The following is an 18187-nucleotide window of genomic DNA, read 5'->3' on the forward strand; positions in this document are numbered from 1 at the left end:
GTAACAGGGGCTCTAAAGTTTCATGCTAGTGGACATGGTAGCATTTAACTTAATTTTTTGTGGAATGTTATTAAAAGCTTTCCAGACAAAAACCACCATTTTCTGTTGAGATCAGGCATCATCCTTCTAGCAGCTGGATATGAAGATTGTTAAAAGTTGGACTGGATGATCGTAAGTTTTTTTCCAACCAAAATGATTCTATGATTCCTTTGCACTGGGATGGCCCCACCTGCTCCTTTAGGATTAGGATAAGCCTGGGGCATACTAGGGACAAGCCTAAGGATGAGCCTAGGATAAGCCTTCAGTGTGACAGCATGTGGGGATGGGGGTCACCAAGCCGCTGCCTGTGCCTGCATCCCCCTTCCCGCTGTGCTCCCATCGCTCCATCCCTCTGGTACTGGGAGAGAAAATCCCAGTGTTTGCTGGGACAGGACCAAAAGAGGCTCCAAACCCCAAGTCATCATCTTGCTCCTCTGCAGAGGTGTGAGGGAGCAGGTTTGGCAGGCGCAGAGGAAAGGAGAGGTGTGCCAGGATTTGCTGTTACTGATACACAAGGCCAAACTCTTCCTTTTTTTCACTCAAAAATGTATATAATGGTTTACGCAGGCAGGGTTTGAATGTCCTCAGGCAACAGATGTGTCAGTAGTTAGTGATCGCTTCTTACTTTCTGGCACCAACACAGGAGCGGTGCCAAGGCTTTGGTTGTGAAATCCAAACCCACATGAGCCAAGTGTCACCGATGTGTGAAAGAGGTCAGGTTCAGGGAACCTGCAGAGCACGGGGGCTCAAACCCAAGGACGCCTTGGCCAGCCCTGAGCTGTTCAACACCAGGTCTCAACTTGCCCACGTTTCCGAACCATTTCTGCTTTCAGTGACTGACATAAACCTGTGGGTTTTTTAAGCTGGGACTATGGCTGGGTTTTGAGAGGAACTGTAAAAAAATGCCAAGTGTGTGTAAAACAGGAGATCCCGGAGAAGTTGTCTGGGATCACAGGAGCACTCCAGGCACACTGGCAGAAGATAAACCAAGCTTGCAGTGCATGGCCAGGGCTGTTCTGGGGGTGCAGCATCACCTCACTGTGACCATCCACAGGACCCAACCCTCAGAGACAGCATGCTGAAACCTCCAAAATGTGTGGGCAGGTTCCTTTCATAGAATCACAGAATAGTTTGGGTTGGAGGGACCTTCCCAGCTCCCCCAGTGCCACCCCTGCCATGAGCAGGGACATCTTCACCAGCTCAGGTTGCTCAGAGCTCCGTCCAGCCTGGCCTGGGATGTCTCCAGGGATGGGGCATCCACCACCTCTCTGGGTGACCTGGTTGGACACAGGTTGTAAGAGGCTTCTCCTGCAACTAGGATGTTTGTCCCTCTGTGCTTGTAGGATGTTGGTGTTAAGAGGAAAGCAAATCTCTTTGAAGAGCTTTGGTCATGGGCTGAGCTCCCATTTTTCTTATAAAGAGGCTCAGTGGTACCAAGACAGCCCTTTGCAGCCTGAGATATTTTCTGAAAGGATGTTTGAGTATAGATAAGAGTTTCCGAAGCTATTTGTGTCCCAGCCAAAGGGCCCTGGAATGGGAGCAGACCTGAATTTTATCTCTCAGTGGGAAATGAGTAAAATTAGTTTTCTGAAGGGACAGGGTGACACTGGATGTTTAGTAGCCCAACCCTCAGAGTTACAGATTGAGCTAGCTTAAAAGTGGATCCCACTGGCCCAGCTTCTCCTAAACTGTCCCAAAGAAAGTTTCAAAGACAGCTGAGCTAGGCACAGATCACAGATGAAGGTTTGAACAGCTCATTGTGGTATTGGGATCAGCAGGTGTGAACTATAGCATAAAAAAATCCTCTGAACATTCACATAGAGTTTTCACTGGATTTAAATCAGATGTTTGTGGAAGGTTCATCTCATTTTTCTGTTATTATTTTCCCTTTTCAGCACCAGAAAGAGGAACTGGGAAACCATGTGGCAGTGCACGACAGTGGCAGGGCTTCTAGCTCACCTGCAGAAGCAGAGCGGGTACGGGAGGAACTGAAACTTTTATATATAAGCAGGATGATCCAACCGACCTCCAAATAAGACCTTTTATTATAAAACCTTTTATTTTCAGAAGCACTTGAGGCAGTTGTGTGTCCAGATCTCCAGCCAGAGGGACTGGAACATCTGATTCCAGCTTGGAGAGCTGAGTCACGTGAAGACTGCAAATCTGATTCTCCATATGTGACCAGACTTCTTGGCTTTAGTGGCACGTGGGATTTGGCTTTATCCGGTCATCCCAAATACATCCTCTTGTCTCATGTGAAATCTAATTTGGCACTTTTTTGAGATTTGGCCATCATTAATTATGTGTGCAATTAATGGCATAATGTAGGCTCCAAGAGCTGATGAACTTGAGTCTGCTGCAGAGTCATGGCTTGGCTTTAAAAAATGTTTTGTGATGCCATTCTTACAGAAGATGTTTTACCAGGCTCTTTATTTAGGACAAGTCTTAATGGGCATTTGGCTCAAGAAAGAACTAATAGTTACACAGGCTATTTAAACATGACCTGAGAGATCATAGGTTGGCAGTGTGTATTAAACAAAACTATGTACTTCTGCAAAATTGAAACGAAATTTAATCGCACAGCCAAACCAACGCACCAAGAAGCAGCAAAGCATCAAGTTAGCAGAGAGCTGGTAGCTGTTGTTTTCTGTCCTGTTATTAACTCTGGTTTGTTACTTTAAAGAGCTGCCTCTTACTTGATTTTTCTAGTGTGATCTTACAAAGCATGGCCCTCCTACTCCTCTTAGAAAAGCAGGAAAGCATATTAAGAGCACTGATAAAAGGTAAACAAACCAGGAGACACAAAGTTTCTTGATATGCTCTAATTGAGCTAGTTTCCTTACTTCGGCTTTGAAAAGGGACAGCCATAAGGCATTCTTGAGAGAGCCAAGTGAACTGTTGTTATCTCAAAAAGGTCTCCTTAATGTCTCGCTCATGGGGGCTCCAAGTCTGCTCCGGCCATTGCCTGGAAGTCTAAGAAAAGAAGTCTACTGGCCGCTGTGATAAAGCACCCATTTTTAGGCCTTGGGAAGGATGGGGTTGTTGACAGTTCATTCCTGCGAAAATTCAGTGCGGTCCAGTCTCCTGATTGTAAAATGGAAGGAGTATATGGCAGCACTAATGCAAAAGGTATGTGATTAGATAGTCCTGTCTGCTATCTGCCCCGGCGTTCTGCTGATAGGCAGCCCGTGCTGGTGCGAAATGGGAGCCATCAGAGTTGCCAGACTGACGCCAGGCCCTTCATCAACTGCCTCACAGATAAGGGGAGAAGGCTGCAATCTTCTCGTAGCACAACGTTTCCCCAGTGGGTGAACTTGAGTATTCGTGGCTGCATCTTTCACAGACATCTCATGGAGCCAGTGAGGGGATAATACATAGTTTCATACTGTAAGGAGTCCAAAAGTTCAGTGTGAGAGATCCTGTCGCAGCCATGCGCGGCTCACGGTTATCTGCTCAGGCTTTAACCTTCTCTTGAACAAGACTAGATATGATGCCGGCAGAAGAAGACAAATCCCCTTGGACGGTGCCGGCGCTCCGGGCTCTGAGCTGCCCGGCATTCCTGCGGCGCACCCCGCACGATAACTCACCTCGAACCTCGTGCTCATGGTAGAGGCAAAATAGAAAAAAATTATGTGCTCTAAAGAACCCACTTAAGCTCCACGGGGTTTCTCTGAGAAAGTGTTGACAGGGTCCCCATGGGCTCTGCCCTGGCAGGTGAGCAGCCTCAGTCACTGTTGGTCTGAGCCCTGAAAGACCATTGCAGGGCACAATGAAGATGTCTTCATCACGTACACGATGGTGTCTTCAGGTTGCATATTGCTCCAGTTTGCTCTCTGAACTTTGTGTATCAATGTAAGGTGGGAGTGGAGCAGTTCCTTGCTTACCTGAGACTTTGTGTAGCATTGGTAGGGCTTGATTGACAAACCTATTGTGCAAACCCAAAGAGATGCTCTTCCATAGGCCTCCCATCCACATAACACCCAAGTCTTTGGAGATGTGAGCCAGCAAAATCAGCTCTCTCTCAACCTGTGAGGCCACTTCTGGTTTCTGCTACTGTCTGGGGGCTGGAGTGAGGGTCACAGCCCACCTCTGCCCTCTGCTTGGGGCATGGAGCAAGTGGAGGTTGATGCTCCTGGTGCCACAGCTGTCTCTGCAGATCTCCAGGAATATAGGTAGGCCTAGCAAAAAGTTTTGCACCATTAGCTCCAGTGAATAACCCTTCTAAAGGCTTATCCATGTGGTTGTTAGGACTTTGGCAGTACATTAAGACCTTCATAAAACCTGTAAACCCTCCACAATGAGGTGTCTTGCAATAAGGATCTCAGGTTCACTAGTTCCAGTTAGTCCAGAAAATTATTTGAATGCACCTATATGTTATACCATCAAATTCCAGCTGTTTCTAGAAATGTGCTGGAAGCACTAGGTAGACCTGGAAGCTACAGAGACAATTGCATTTCCTCCTTAAGCCTTATCTTCTTTCCACACCCTAGAAAAATCTTAAAGCTTATTCATTCATTAAAACAGAAAGGAACTTTCCTCTAATCTTTTCCTGGTGACTCATAGGCTGGGACAGAGCTGCCATCAGCGGCACAACCGGGATACATGTACGTTGACCCAAGTTTTCTCTGGTCCTTTCAGCTTAGGTGCCTTAAACAAGTGTTTTCATGGCAGGATGGATTTCCACACTGGCTGCCTGCCCATGTGCGCACCAAACAATGGGGTAACGCTTGCAGCCAGTCCTGAGGCTGTGTATGAGTTCCTTAGAATATGAGTTCCTTAGAATCATGTTCTGTGATTCTGTGATTCTGTGAATCATGGAATAGTTTGGGTTGAAGGGACCTTCCCAGCTCCCCCAGTGCCACCCCTGCCATGAGCAGGGACATCTTCACCAGCTCAGGTTGCTCAGAGCCCCGTCCAGCCTGGCCTGGGATGTCTCCAGGGATGGGGCATCCACCACCTCTAGCCAGCATGGGCCAGGCTCTCACCACCCTCAGCATAAAAAATTTCCTCCTCGTGCCTAATCTGAATCTCCCCTCCTTTAGTTTAAAGGCTGAAAGCAAGCATGTACATGCCTCCCTTTGGTACAAATCATCTCTTAACCATGAGGCAACCATCCCCATGGCCAAACACGGTGGGACACGGCCAGCCGGGCAGCTTGCGAGGGATGGTGAGCACCCTGGTGTGCTTGATCAGAGCTACGTGTGGGCTCCTTTTAGTCATTGTTTGCAAGTATTTGAGCGATGGCCAGGACTGATAGAAATGTCTACAGAGCCTTGAAGATTCATAACTGTCGGCACAGAAGAGCCTCCTACTGAAAATCCTTAACCTTAAATCCTTAAATCCAGGAGTTGGAGCTTTATTGGCAGCTGTTTGCTGGAGGCAGTGGGGCTGGGAGGTCCGGCTGCAGCCCAGCGTCTCAGCTGGGAGTTCAGACAAGCCACATAGTCAGACATTTCAGGTAGTAGGTGTGAAACTCAATTGAACTGAACTGGTCTGCAAACAGGAAAAAAATATATAGGGGTGACATTTGCAGCAAAAATCGCACACAATTAATCACATGCTGAGGCTCTTTGTGCTGCAGTTATTTGGTGCTTGTTTTGTTCTCCTCTTGCTATGTGCTTTTATCCCTCTTTTTAAAACTGTCTTGTACTTATTTATTGTATTTTCCATTACTGTACACCAGTAATTTTGCAGTGAGATTACTGTGAGATTTCACATTAAGTTTGTTTCTGATTTCTTTTGGCTTGTCATTTAATAAGCTACATGAAGCTGGAGATAATTCTGAGCAGTTTCTTGACATGCACAACACAGGTGCAATGCATTGCTTAGTATATAAAAGAAATGAGCAGCATTTGGGGGAATGGCTGGATGGCACCAGCTCTAAGATCCAACAAATGGTCATCTGGGTCTGGTGCATCACCTCATCCAGCCAGAGGAGAAAAGCCAAAAGAGTGTCCAGAAAGGAAAAATAAATCAAAATGCACTCCTTGCATGCCTGCTGGCAGCCTGTATTTCTGCATGTGTTAGGCCAGGTTCTAGAAGCAACTTTAGAATTTCAGCTTTCATTTTCACACCTGAGAGAAGCAGAGACACACATGCTTACCAAAGGAAGCTGTCTGATCAGACATCCCAACCACCTCTGTGTTATGGAGTGTGGGCCATTCATTTCTGGGAGCGAAGTTTGAAAGCCAAGTTTAAACACGCAGACCACTGTTTATTTCAGTGAATCATGCATGCTTAGGACCTGATCCTGCTAGCTGCAGAACATCTCCTGGGAGATCTTGGGAAGTCTCACTGATAATGCAATTATCTCTTTTCAATTGGAATACTAAGGCGGCAGCTCTGTTACTTGGAGAATTGCAAGAGAGGGCTCAGTGGTTTGGTTTCTGCTTATGAAAACCCATTAGGGGCAAGCTCACCCTGTTAATTGCCCAAGTGGCATCTTGCAGCATGCGAAGATGTGCACAAACAAGTGGTTACATGAACAACAGATGCAGTTAAACACACATAGGTGCAGAGCCGTGGGTTGTTTCTGCTTGTTTGCTTGCTGCTTATATCACAGAAAGAGGTGGTAAAATACTGGTCCAGGTCACCCAGAGAGGTGTTGGATGCCCCATCCCTGGAGACATCCCAGGCCAGGCTGGACGGGGCTCTGAGCAACCTGAGCTGGTGAAGATGTCCCTGCTCATGGCAGGGGTGGCACTGGGGGAGCTTTGGAGGTCCCATCAACACAAACTATTCTGTGATTCTGAGAGTTTAAGAAGTTGACTTCCACACCATCACCATTTCAAGTAGCAGAACCCATCTATGTGGGAGACAACCAGAGCCACCACATTACATTTTCTGCCATCACGTTGCACGTTTCCAGCCTGGTGGAAAGCTCAGAGCTGCCCATGGCAGAACTCTCAGGGATTTCTATAGGGTTTGAATCCAGCCCTAATTCACTGTAAATCATTCATCACCTTGTTTCTCTTCATTCAGAAGAGCAGATCACGGTGCTAACCATTGGGCAAGATCTGATAAACCCAGCACAAGCAGAGTCCATGATGAAGTAGATGAAGTGTGTACCCGTATTTAGGAGGGTTTATCTCTTTTTTTCACTGTACCTCTTGTTAGTTGCTTGGCAACTAGAATAACATTATTGCACACACACGTTATACTAGATATTACCTGCAGTTAGAATTTATTTATCATTTTCCTTTAGCAGATTCAAACCCTGACATTTTGAAGACTGCACAAGTTGCCATATGCAGCAGCTGCCAAAAAGGAGGTAGTTCACAGCGTTAAAGGAGTGAGTCACATTCTTACACGCTCGACAGGATTAGACATTTCACTCCTTAATGTTTAAATGTAAGGTCATTAAAACAACCCTGTGGTTTGGGGCGGATAGCAATTCCGTAATATGCTTATTTTGGTGGCAAGCGAAAGCTGGGTTTGAATCTAAATCGGTTTGCACTATATCATCGCAGAACGGAGCAGCACTGGCTCTGTTTTGTACTGGAGGGTGCAGATGGTCTTTGCTGACTCTGTTCTTGCTTCGTGGTGGCCAACCATGTCTTGGAAAAGCAGGGATTTCATTGAGACTATTTGTGATCTATACCGTGGTCCTGGCAGGGTCCTCCTGGAGCTCGGAAGCTGGTGGTGCCACAGGCAGGCACACGAGAGCCCCTGCTCCAAAAGCGTGTAGTCCATGGGTCAGACAAAACAGGAGAAGTGGGAAACACCAGAGAGAGATCCAGGCTCGAGGGAAGCTGTGATGTTTCACACAGGGTCAGTAGTCACTGTATTTTCCAGAGGGAGATTTTAGAAAGCCATTGGTAGTCCTCCACACCTCTGGAGATAGAGTCTTTTTTTGTTTATTATGATAATAAAAATAATTTACTCCATGAGCACTAGAAACCACGAAGCTCTAGTTCCCTCTGTATTTTTGCCTTGTGTTGGATTTCTGGTAACGAAGAAAGTGCAGCCTTCAATTCAAGCTTTTCCTGACACAGTATTTCCATCCTGCCAGTGAATTCTTTGGTGCCGCATCTTCTGAGCTGGCGGTTTGTTCTTTCCCCGCAGCGCTGCTCGGAGTCTGTCCTGCTCCCGGCTGCGATGTTCACCAAGCCCGGTACGTGCGGTGCAGCTCAGCCTGCCACGCTGCTGCGAAATTAGATGGTGATTGACCCCTGATTTTAAAAAGTTCCTGCCATGGTTGTGGGGAACATGTCACTGTGCACATCCACTGAGAAAAACTACATAAGATTTTGTTTTCTTTGAAGATTAGGTTAAAATATGAGAGTTGTATAGTGGATAAGGCCATGTAAAATGTTGTCCTCCCAAGTGAGGATGGAGAAGGGCTTGGGGGAGGCTGGAGCAGCAGCCATAGGGCTTGATGCTCTTACAGGGTACAAAACATCTGCAGCAGCTTGAAGAAAAGCGCCATGAAAATCGCTTTCACACTTAAAAATCCCCATATATGTGAAATATGTCAGTCTGTGTCTCTATCACAGACACTGACTGTTGCTTCAGTCTGATGCAGTGATGAGCAATTCATAAAACCAAATGCCTTTCGCCAGGGAACCAGCCTTCTAATGGGGTGGTTGAAGCTAGGGGATGGATGATGAAACGTGTTTCTCTTTAATCTACCTGGATTAGGTACGTTTCATTGCTCACTGGGAAGAAACTTCAACGGGATAAGTGATGTTAACAGCAACTAATCTGATGGTGCCAAAGCAAGTTCCTACAGATCAGTCACATGAAGCTGGTGGAAGAGGCAAAGCCTTGCTCTGCGGTGAGCAAGAGGAACGCTTTCCCAGTCTGCCGGCTGACATACATGAACAATATGTTCCGAAGGCCAAGGGCAAATACAAATGATGGTGGTAAAGGTACCAGCCCTGATCCCTGGGCAAACAATGATTTCATTTTAGAACGGGGAAGAGAATTGAGGTGACCTACCACAGTGTCAGTTCTGGGGGTTTTTAGTGCCAGGGAGAGGCAGTTAATATATCAAAATGAGGCTGCTGTTCATTCTTGATGGTGGAGATACTAGAAAAAAGTGAAACCTGCAGTTATTTGGGGATTTTGAGTGAAAAACATGTTGTTTAAAAAAATTACTGATTTTTAGGGTCAGGTGTATTTTGAGAAGTGGAGCGAGGGGCAGGTGCTGTTTTATGGTTTGTGAGTGCTTGGAGTTGAACACTTGGCTTGCGCCGTTTCTTGTTTCACCAAGATTATGAATTTTGTGAATTTTAGAAAGGAAAATAACTAAATCCCTCTGTTCTTTCATAGATCCATACCAGAAAGACATGTGTACTCCATGTTCAACCTTTTCTGTTGTTCTTACAACTGGGTGTCATTTTTGCATGCATCTCATTCCAAAATTGGTGCTAGATTCTGGTTTTGGCTTCTCTAGCTCAGATCCAGAGCAACTCCATTGGCTTCAGGTATCACTTGGAGCAACGTCTGTCACACAGTCATCTTTTCTGTTTTCTTGGTCCTGTCTGTAGGCTGGATGTTGTAGTTGTCTTTATACATTCTAAATATCCTCTCACCCACTACCAAAGTAGCTCTTGGCCGCTCCCTGTGATCCCAGTATTTTGCCTGCTGCTGGACACCCTTGGTTTTATCAGAAGTGGCTTCAGTCTGAGAGTCTGCTCCTATGCCTGGAGTGAGATTTAAAGGTGAATGGGCAGCTAAGAGTACAACTGTCCTTTCATCCATGTTGGCTGATTGAATTGGACTGTAGGCTCCCAAATAATTGAACTGTTTTTCTCTTTAAAACCTAGAGCTTATGTTCTACAGAATGTGATGGGGCCAAGAGAGAAAACCTTGATACTGAATGACTGTCTCAACCTCCTGCCAGGATTCCTGACTTCCAGCTCTGTGCCCCGCCCACAGGGCCACCCCTTGTCCCCTTCGACCATTTATTTGTAGACCAAAAGGAAGCTGATGAAAGCCACTGAACAGCATCCAACTTAGAGAAAGCATCTGCTGCACATACAGACCTCTATTCAACCAAGCATCAGGACAGGCAGACTGGCCCGTTGTGTTGAACAGCCCCCCTGTGCCACCACAGGGATGGTGGTATTTCAGCGGTGGATAATCACTGCATGTGCTTTGCAAAGGTCTGAGGATGAAAAATCTCTCTGCAATTGTAGATTTTTTTTCCCTCTCTAAGGCCAACATTTGGCTTGGACTATCCAAAGCAGTTAAGTTTATTAATAGTCTGTTTCTGGAGCCGAAGTGACTCCGTAGAGGGGAGTTATTCTGTGCAAAACAAAACAGGAAAAGAAAACAATGTCCAACTCCTCCGTTCTGGAGGGTCGCTCAGAAAGCAGCATTGTTCCACCTTCTCCCACGGAGCAGAGGAGACTGGAGACAGCGCAGCCGTTGCGGGAGGAGGGTGATGTGGTCCAGCACGGAGACGCTCTGCGGCGTGAGGGACATAGGGAGGGCATTCAGGGATGAAATGTGGCTGCCACTTTTGAAAATGAGTCTGTTCTTGGCCAAGTCACTGGCTTAAACATTCAGCAAGAGAATCAAAGGAGGAAAATTCACAGGCAGCAGCACAGGCTGTTATTTGATGGGATCCAAGCGCTCAGACCCTTGGAAGGCAGCGGGATGCGCCTCACAGCATTGCTAGTGAGGTATGTGCTGGACAGTGAGACTTGTTCCATCTACAAAAGTCCAGTGCAGCTTCTAAGTGTCTCTCAAACCTAAGGGTTTGCATGGCTTCTCTATTTGGGAACCAGTTGACTCTTTTTTCAGCCCTCTGCCATTGGTTTCCATTTTTAATCAGCACCGCTGGTTTCTCACCCTCCACACAGCCACCGGCCAGGTGTTCAAGACACAGGGACAAAGTGGGGCAGGACATCTGAGGAGATGCAGAAGACCCAGGTGAAGCCAACCATGGAGAAACAGGTGGACAGACAGCTGTTCTTCCAGAGACAGAGAATTAAAGAGAGCCTCTCAGCTCAGGAGAGCTGGGGAAGACGAGGTCGTTTCTTTTTGCGACTGATGTTGTGTTTGTTTTTTTTTTATTATGACTTCCATGTCTTCCCCTCCTGGCTAATAAAGCTAATTAGGCTGAAAAGGACATGGGGAGAGAAAATAGGTTTGCTCCAGCTCTCCATAGTGAGCAACCTGGTGTTGTGAAACACTGGAGACAGTCGTTCGCTAAGAAAATAAATCGTAAAACTTTTCCCATGGCAGGGAGTTCTCCCTAGAAATGTTCTTCATCACAAAAACCCCAACATCATCCGGCTCTTGCCTTTCCCCTCCTCTGACTAAATATAAAATAGTCTTCACATGTCTCGTTCCACTGGGATTCTGCAGCGGTTTGAGCATTACTGGCTTTTTTCACTGCCATATTTCAACATATGCCCCTCATGACAGACAGCAATGTGCCTTTCCTCAGTTTTAGCTCTTGGGTTAATTTTGCCTATAGAGGAAGAATAAGCTGTAAACATCCCCTGGACAGGGGCACTGAAGCTTGAGATGAGTTTGGGGAATTATAGAATTACAAAATGGCATAGATTTTAGTGACAGTGCAAGGTATCCACTTAATGGCAACTTCAAGTTCCAGCAGTTCCAGTAAGGAAGTTTTATAACAACATTAAATCTGGGATAAAAATGGATTATTGGCAGTTGCAGGATTTTGGGGAAAAGGTTTGCTCTAGTTCTGAATAAAACAAATGGTTTGCAACTTTTCTGGGAAATGAGGATTTGAACAAAAATGTTGGTTTGGTTCAATGCATGGTTGGATTCGCTCTCAAAACTTGGTAGCATTTTAAAAATAGAAAGAAATGTCATTTGGAAGTGGAGATGATTTCAACTCGACGTGTCAAAATGCTTCATTCTGAGATGCTTTGAATTCCCTTTTAATGGAAATTCAGCATCTATATCATAAGGAAGTGACCAACCTCGGGCTGGCGCACGTCCGAGACAGCTAATTTTGAATCTTTAACTTAAAATCACTCATCTGGGTGGAGAAGCGCATGACCCATCACCGGCGATGTCTGAGGGAGGGCGAGCTGGGCACCAGGTAGGCTGCAAGGCAAATTAACTCGTTAGACCACAGGCTCGTCAGCTTATTTTGCTCCCTTTGAACACCACAAAATTCCTACTTGTTAGTCACTATTTATACAGTTGCACTTAGATTCTTTCTTAAGCATTCACATATTCACAAAATACTTTTAAGAGGCAAAAACCCTGATGTTTTAAATGAGTTTAACAATAAACAGGCAGAGACTAAAGCGTGCGTAGTCCTCAGGTCAAACCCGCACCAAATTTCCACTGGCCTCAGCACAGAGCAGCTTCAAGCCTGAACTTTCACTTCCAAGTCATGCTGGGCTGGTGAAAACAGAGTTTTGACTGATGCTTCACACATAAATGAAGAATTTTGGAGTACGGGGGTCACTAGGAGCTTGCTAACAGCTAAGCGGCGTGTGCTGGGCCCTGCTGTGGTTTATTTTCTGCAGAGGAACTCTTTTGTTTGATGTGTCCTCCTGGAGTCAAGCACAGCGCAGTGCAGAACTGACAGCAGAAAACTTTCCTCACATCCCTTTACATTTAACTAAAGCAGCTTAATTGTTACTCAATGGCAGCAAATCTGCAGCAGAAGCATCGCAGCCACTCCAAGGAGAGGAGCTCAGATTAAAGAGCTGGCAGGGAAAGACCCTTCTGCAAGGGCAGAAAGATCATTCAGAAATATTCATAAAACACAAGCCGAATCTTTAAATATTTATTAAAAACAGAGTTTGAATGTTAATTCCCCCTCACACATCACCCCTGAATGAGATTCTAGAGATGAGGAAATGAAACCACAAAGCCAGTAAGTGATTTGCCCGAGGCCTCGGCCATAAATCAGGCTCTGAACTTGAGCTCAGCTCTTCCCGCTCCCTCCGTCACCTCTCCTGACTCCGTGACGAGGTGACAGGCCGAGCTGGCGTCCATGTTCCCCCAAGTGCCACCCAAGAGTGATGCTCATCGGGGTTTCAGACCTAGGTTCTGCAGCAAGGAATGGACTCTGCAGCTACTGTGATCCCCTCATGTCTCCCAAATGTTATCACCCTCTTTATAACAACTTGTCCCCCCAGGCTTGGGAGTTTTTTCATGGTCTTATCAATGAAAACACACCTGAATTTAGTTTGGTAGGGTATTCTGTGTAATTAGTAGGAAAAAAGATCGGTGTCGGCAGTTTTGTGCTGCAAAAGAGTATTTAAGTCTCTTTTTAGAGTCGTTCTGCTTTTGCCCAACTTCTTGGTGATTTCTGACTTGTGGACCATACGTCCTACATGTGCAACCATGAGGCCACCGACAGACCGGGAGCTTTGGTCTTCCTCCCAGGGACAACCCCAACTACCTCGATTCCCTTTTGCAAGTTAGTGGAGCCTTAGCCCGGAGCACCCATGAGCAGCCGGTCTCCCCAAAAGCACCGGGGCTGTGTTACCATCCCCAGAAGCACCGTGGCTGGGTCACCGTCCCATGCTGTGCACAGCGCAGATGTTCCTGCGGAGCCTTGCACCAGATGCGCTTCCTCCCATTGGTCTCTCCAGATAAGTCGCTTGTGTCTTATAAGTTGTTTACTCCATTTCTTAAAGCAGGATGCTTTCCTTATCTGCAAGCAGAGTAAATTCCCCGCAGTGCCTCATTCCTGGCCCTCTCCTGACTCCGGAGCTCGCTCAGCGCTGGTGGTGGCTCTGCCTTATCTCCCGTCTGCAGCGCAGACAGACCCAGCCTGGAGCAGCCTCGGGGCTCTGCAATACCAACACCAATGTCTTCAAAGACTGAAAATTACTCTGTAATTTGAATCTTTAACAACACATGGAAAAATCTACAGGAACTGGCCTGTATCATGTCTCCGAATGGCTTCATAAATATAACACTGAAGAATTTGGACACTCTTGTGTGTGTCCATGATGGATGTTTGTATTCTAAGAAATGCACTTTCTGCCTTTCCCTGTCTCTCTGAAGCAGCTCAAATCCACTGTGCAGCATTTTTTCCTGTCCCTTCCTTACCTTCAACCCTTGTCCCATGTCACTGGCGATTGCACCACAGCCGAGGACAGAGTTTAGCCTGTGTCATTGATTCCCGAGCCAGCGGGCTCCAGTGGCTCCTCCTGGGCCACCACTATTGTTGTCAATCCCCATTCCCATCTGCCTGAGATGCAGAAGCCACATGTAGAAAGTTCAAATACAAAAAAGCTCGATGGAACATATTTATCTGAAAACAATAGTGTGTCTGGATGGAAAAATCAGTGTTTTACACCAATCATGTGGTTGTTATTAATGCTTTCCAAAACACCCAGAGGTACCTTGAGTGTTAACTAAGAGCAGCCTGTACTATTTTGCTTAAAAATCAAAATGTGCATCTCTGCACCTAAAACTGCTCTTGTATTTCAGCCCTGTATCGATGCCCAGATGGCTGCCAGAGGAATTTCCCCCAAATCTGCAGTCACGGGGCTTGATTTCAGCCCAAGATGCTGCAGCAAATATTTATGGTTGTGTTTCAGTGCTTCTTTTCCATTCTGTTCCTCAAAGCAGGATGGTGTCCTGTGAGCATGGATTGAGCCTGACCTGTATCCCCTGCATAGAATCAGAGGGTGGTTTGGGTTGAAGGGAGCTTCCCAGCTCCCCCAGTGCCACCCCTGCCATGAGCAGGGACATCTTCACCAGCTCAGGTTGCTCAGAGCCTCGTCCAGCCTGGCCTGGGATGTCTCCTGCCCTGCTCTGCTTTCTGCTGCCCTGCGTGGGCTGAGATTCTGTCCCTGGTGCCAGTGAGTGCCATGGCCAGGCTGGGGGTACACAGGGGATACACCAGGGGTACAGCGGGTGTACCCCAGCAGGGATGATGCTCGCAGGCAGCACATTCTGGTACCATGGGCTCCTGCCAGGTTTTCCACCCCGTGCTTTAACCACACAAAGAAGCAAACCCAGCACAGAGCTGCGAGCAGGAATTGTTTAAAGCATCTCCGGCAGCAAAGGCTGAGCTGGAGGGTTCATTTCCTCGGCTGCTGCAGCCCCAGAAACCCAAGATCCACTGATAGCCATTGAGCAAGGATTTCCATTTTTGGTGCGAGTTCAGACTTAAAATAGACAAGTCTTGAGCGAGGAAGAAACTCTTGTTGACAGAACATAGGGAACATTCCTCCAGTGTACTTTTGCAAAGGACTATCTCTGTCTTTAATCTCCGCGCCGTTTCCTGCAGGTCTCCCGGGCCCAGCTTCCCTCTCATTGTTCCTGGCGCTTTTGGAAATGACCTCAGGCGGTTTGCAGTGACTGGCGACCCACGGTCAGAATGACTAACCCAGTCTGTCTCCATCCCTTGGACATGTCCCATTGACTAAATAAATGACAGGCACTGACATGTGAATAGAAACAAAAACAGCCTGACAAGTGAAATCTTAACTCTTTGGAGCAAAGAAACGTCTGGACGTGTGTTCTGCCTGCGGAGGGGAATTGCGGCAGACAGTCCTGTCGATGGTGAAAATACAGCGAGCCTGCCCGAGCTGCTCAGGACGCATGCAGATTGGGCAGACAAACACCTCTAATATTATTTTTAATTGTTTAAAATTGTTTTCTGAAGCTTTTTATCTCAGCACATCTTTAATTAAAAGTGCAGCTGGGTGTTTATATGACCATTTGTGTGTCTGGGTTCGGTGCGAATAATTCCACTGAACATTACAAGCAAGGGTTAATGACGTGAGTACCTGTTGAAGGATCTCAGCCCTATATTGTGTCTATATCAGCAGCTATATAACCTACCATAGGTGAACCTATAGGTACTTCCTCATGTTCATGGTCACACCCACTGCACATAAACACCCGTCAGACAGGTGATCCTAAAATCAGCCTTAGGGGGCCTGTACAGGGAGATATAAGCTGTACTGGGGATGTATGTATTTGTGCCTCTCCTAAATGCTACTGGTGCTGCGTGCCATCAGGTTTCAAGGACTGAATTCCCCATCCGGGCCCCCACTAACACTCTTTACCAAGCTCCCTCCAGCCCCCGGCCCGGGTAAGCCACACCAGAGTCTGAGAACAAGCCACGCCATCCCAGCGTGATAGATTTTTTTAGGGCCCAGACTAGCTGCCTTTGAAATCTAACAATAGTTTTACCAATAAGAATAGAATTAGTGTTAATAAGCTACATTTGTGGATTTTTTTTGGTTGGAAAAGTAGGAAAGTATTCTCTTTAATATAATCAAAATATATTTTAAATGCTGTAATTACAATCATTAATAATGCTGCTTAGCAGTTATTAGCACTCGGTGCATTGTTAGGATGTCTGCATTAGCTAAGGCTTAATAATGAGGTTCATATTAATCCAGAATAAGAAAATAATGATATGGGGAGTGGTTACAGTGCTGTGGTCTGATGGCTTCTTGCTTTAATGTAAGTAACAAATAATTCCCCCTGGCTCTCAGCATTTGTGGATAAGGCCATAAAAAAGGAGGGAAAAAAAAAAAAAAGAAGGAAACCTCAACTAATAAAAATGCCACCCTTGCTTTACGACTCAGAGAGAAACGTTTGTTGTTTGACTAAAGACGATATTAATAACTTGTGTTGGGATAGCTGATGTCATTCTTTGGTCCCACGCATTTCACGTTTGCATTGAGAGTCCAGGGACCGTGGGCCGGCGTTTGGCAGTGTCCTAGTCTTCAGTGCACGGCACGAGCGATCCAGTGGGTCATCGTCACAACCACTGACGGGTGTCACGGTGAGGAGACGTGGGAGCAGCCCTCGGTTGGAGGTGGCGTCAGGAGATGTTGGCAGGTCTTGCAGCTGAGACAGGAAAATGATGTTCTAACCTGGCTTTTGGGGTCATTTTAAATGCAACACTATTTATTGTCTTTCCTCCCACATGATTCTTGCTGATAGCTTTTGAGGACCAGCTGCTGTCCCCTACCGCAGGGCTGGGTGGAGCTCAGTGAAGACAGGACCAGTCCCATGAAAGGTGGGACAAGAATTGCTGGGACTCGTTCTCTCAAATGCCTCAGCCAAGCTCTTCTGCACTTGCTTGCACTCCTCCTTTCTCTCTCGTTGCTTTTTTGGTCTCAGTTCACCACCGTGCATTAAACATTATTCACTCACTAGCTGAATAAAAAGAGGCTGAAAGCTAAAAGTCTCTCACCTTATAGAAAATTTGTTTTCTATCTCATATTGTCACCATGTATCTGCTCTGGTCAGTGCTCTATCCTTTCGTTCTCATCCCAAATTACTCCAGTGCAGCCTGACGGGCCGTGGGAAGCTGTTTCCAGACAGCCAGATGGTTTTGCATCCCCGTGCCAGGTCAGGCTGGACTTTGGGTAGGTGGTGAGCCAGCGTGTGGGGTCAGGCGCGGTCCCAGGCGATCACCCACCTGAAAAGGTAAATAAATGGTCAGATTTTGGCTGGGACCTGTCCCCTGGTAGGAGCTATGCCAGTTCACACCTTCCGAGGGCCTGGCTGCTACAGACGGCTGGCACCAAAACACCAGTGCGAGGGCTTAGTGTCAGAAATGCAGGATGAACTGTGGAAAACCCCAATAGCGGCTCTGAAAGGAGATCAGGGGTCTCCAGAGGAGATGGCTGGTGTTTCATCCATGCCCAAACCAATGGGTCTGTGTTCATGTGGCCATACCAGTGGCCGGGGCAGTTGCTCAGTGGGGAGACACGCTGGTGGCACCCCGGGTGCCTCAGGGAAGGAGATGCTGCTTCTGATCATCTCAAAAGAGCCTGACATGTTGGAGCCAGAGGTTCCCTGGGCAGAGATGCCTTCTCAGCACAAGTTCACGGCACAGTGGGACCAAACCCTCTGGATCCCTGCTCAGAGAGTGGTTTTCTCACTCCATGGTGTGGCAATGGAACAGAGAAGATGCCCTGGAGACCTGACCGGCTTCCAGCTGGCATCTCCTTTCTAAGCAAAGCCACTGTGCTTCTCCTGGGTCAAACTGTGTCCTGGTGTATATTTTAAGGATGATTTGCTCTCAGTAACACCCAGCAGTGCCAATGACTTCAGGGTCAGCTCCTTTCCTCCCTAATCCTGCTTTCTATTTTCACATCCTCCTGCATGAGCAAGCCTTGGAGATCCTGCAGCCGGCCAGCAGAGATACTCAAAATACAGTTCCAACACAGAAAGAGATGTAGTCTTGGTACTTTAGCAATGATTGCCTCTGGCTACC

At 46.8% G+C, this 18187-nt stretch overlaps 1 protein-coding gene across 4 annotated transcripts in view; it reads left to right on the forward strand.

Moving 5' to 3' along the window:
- The window catches only part of ZWILCH (zwilch kinetochore protein), a 191715-nt gene extending 174566 nt beyond the window's left edge, over positions 1-17149 (forward strand). For all 4 annotated transcript variants that reach the window (XR_010475233.1, XR_010475230.1, XR_010475232.1 and 1 more), the window contains one exon: positions 9810-17149. The gene's annotated coding sequence lies outside the window, so the exon portion shown is untranslated. The remainder of the gene's footprint in view (positions 1-9809) is intronic.
- The last annotated feature ends 1038 nt before the right edge of the window (positions 17150-18187 follow it).

Source organism: Columba livia, chromosome 11 (assembly GCF_036013475.1).
Source record: "Columba livia isolate bColLiv1 breed racing homer chromosome 11, bColLiv1.pat.W.v2, whole genome shotgun sequence".
In the NCBI taxonomy this organism is placed as follows: domain Eukaryota; kingdom Metazoa; phylum Chordata; class Aves; order Columbiformes; family Columbidae; genus Columba; species Columba livia.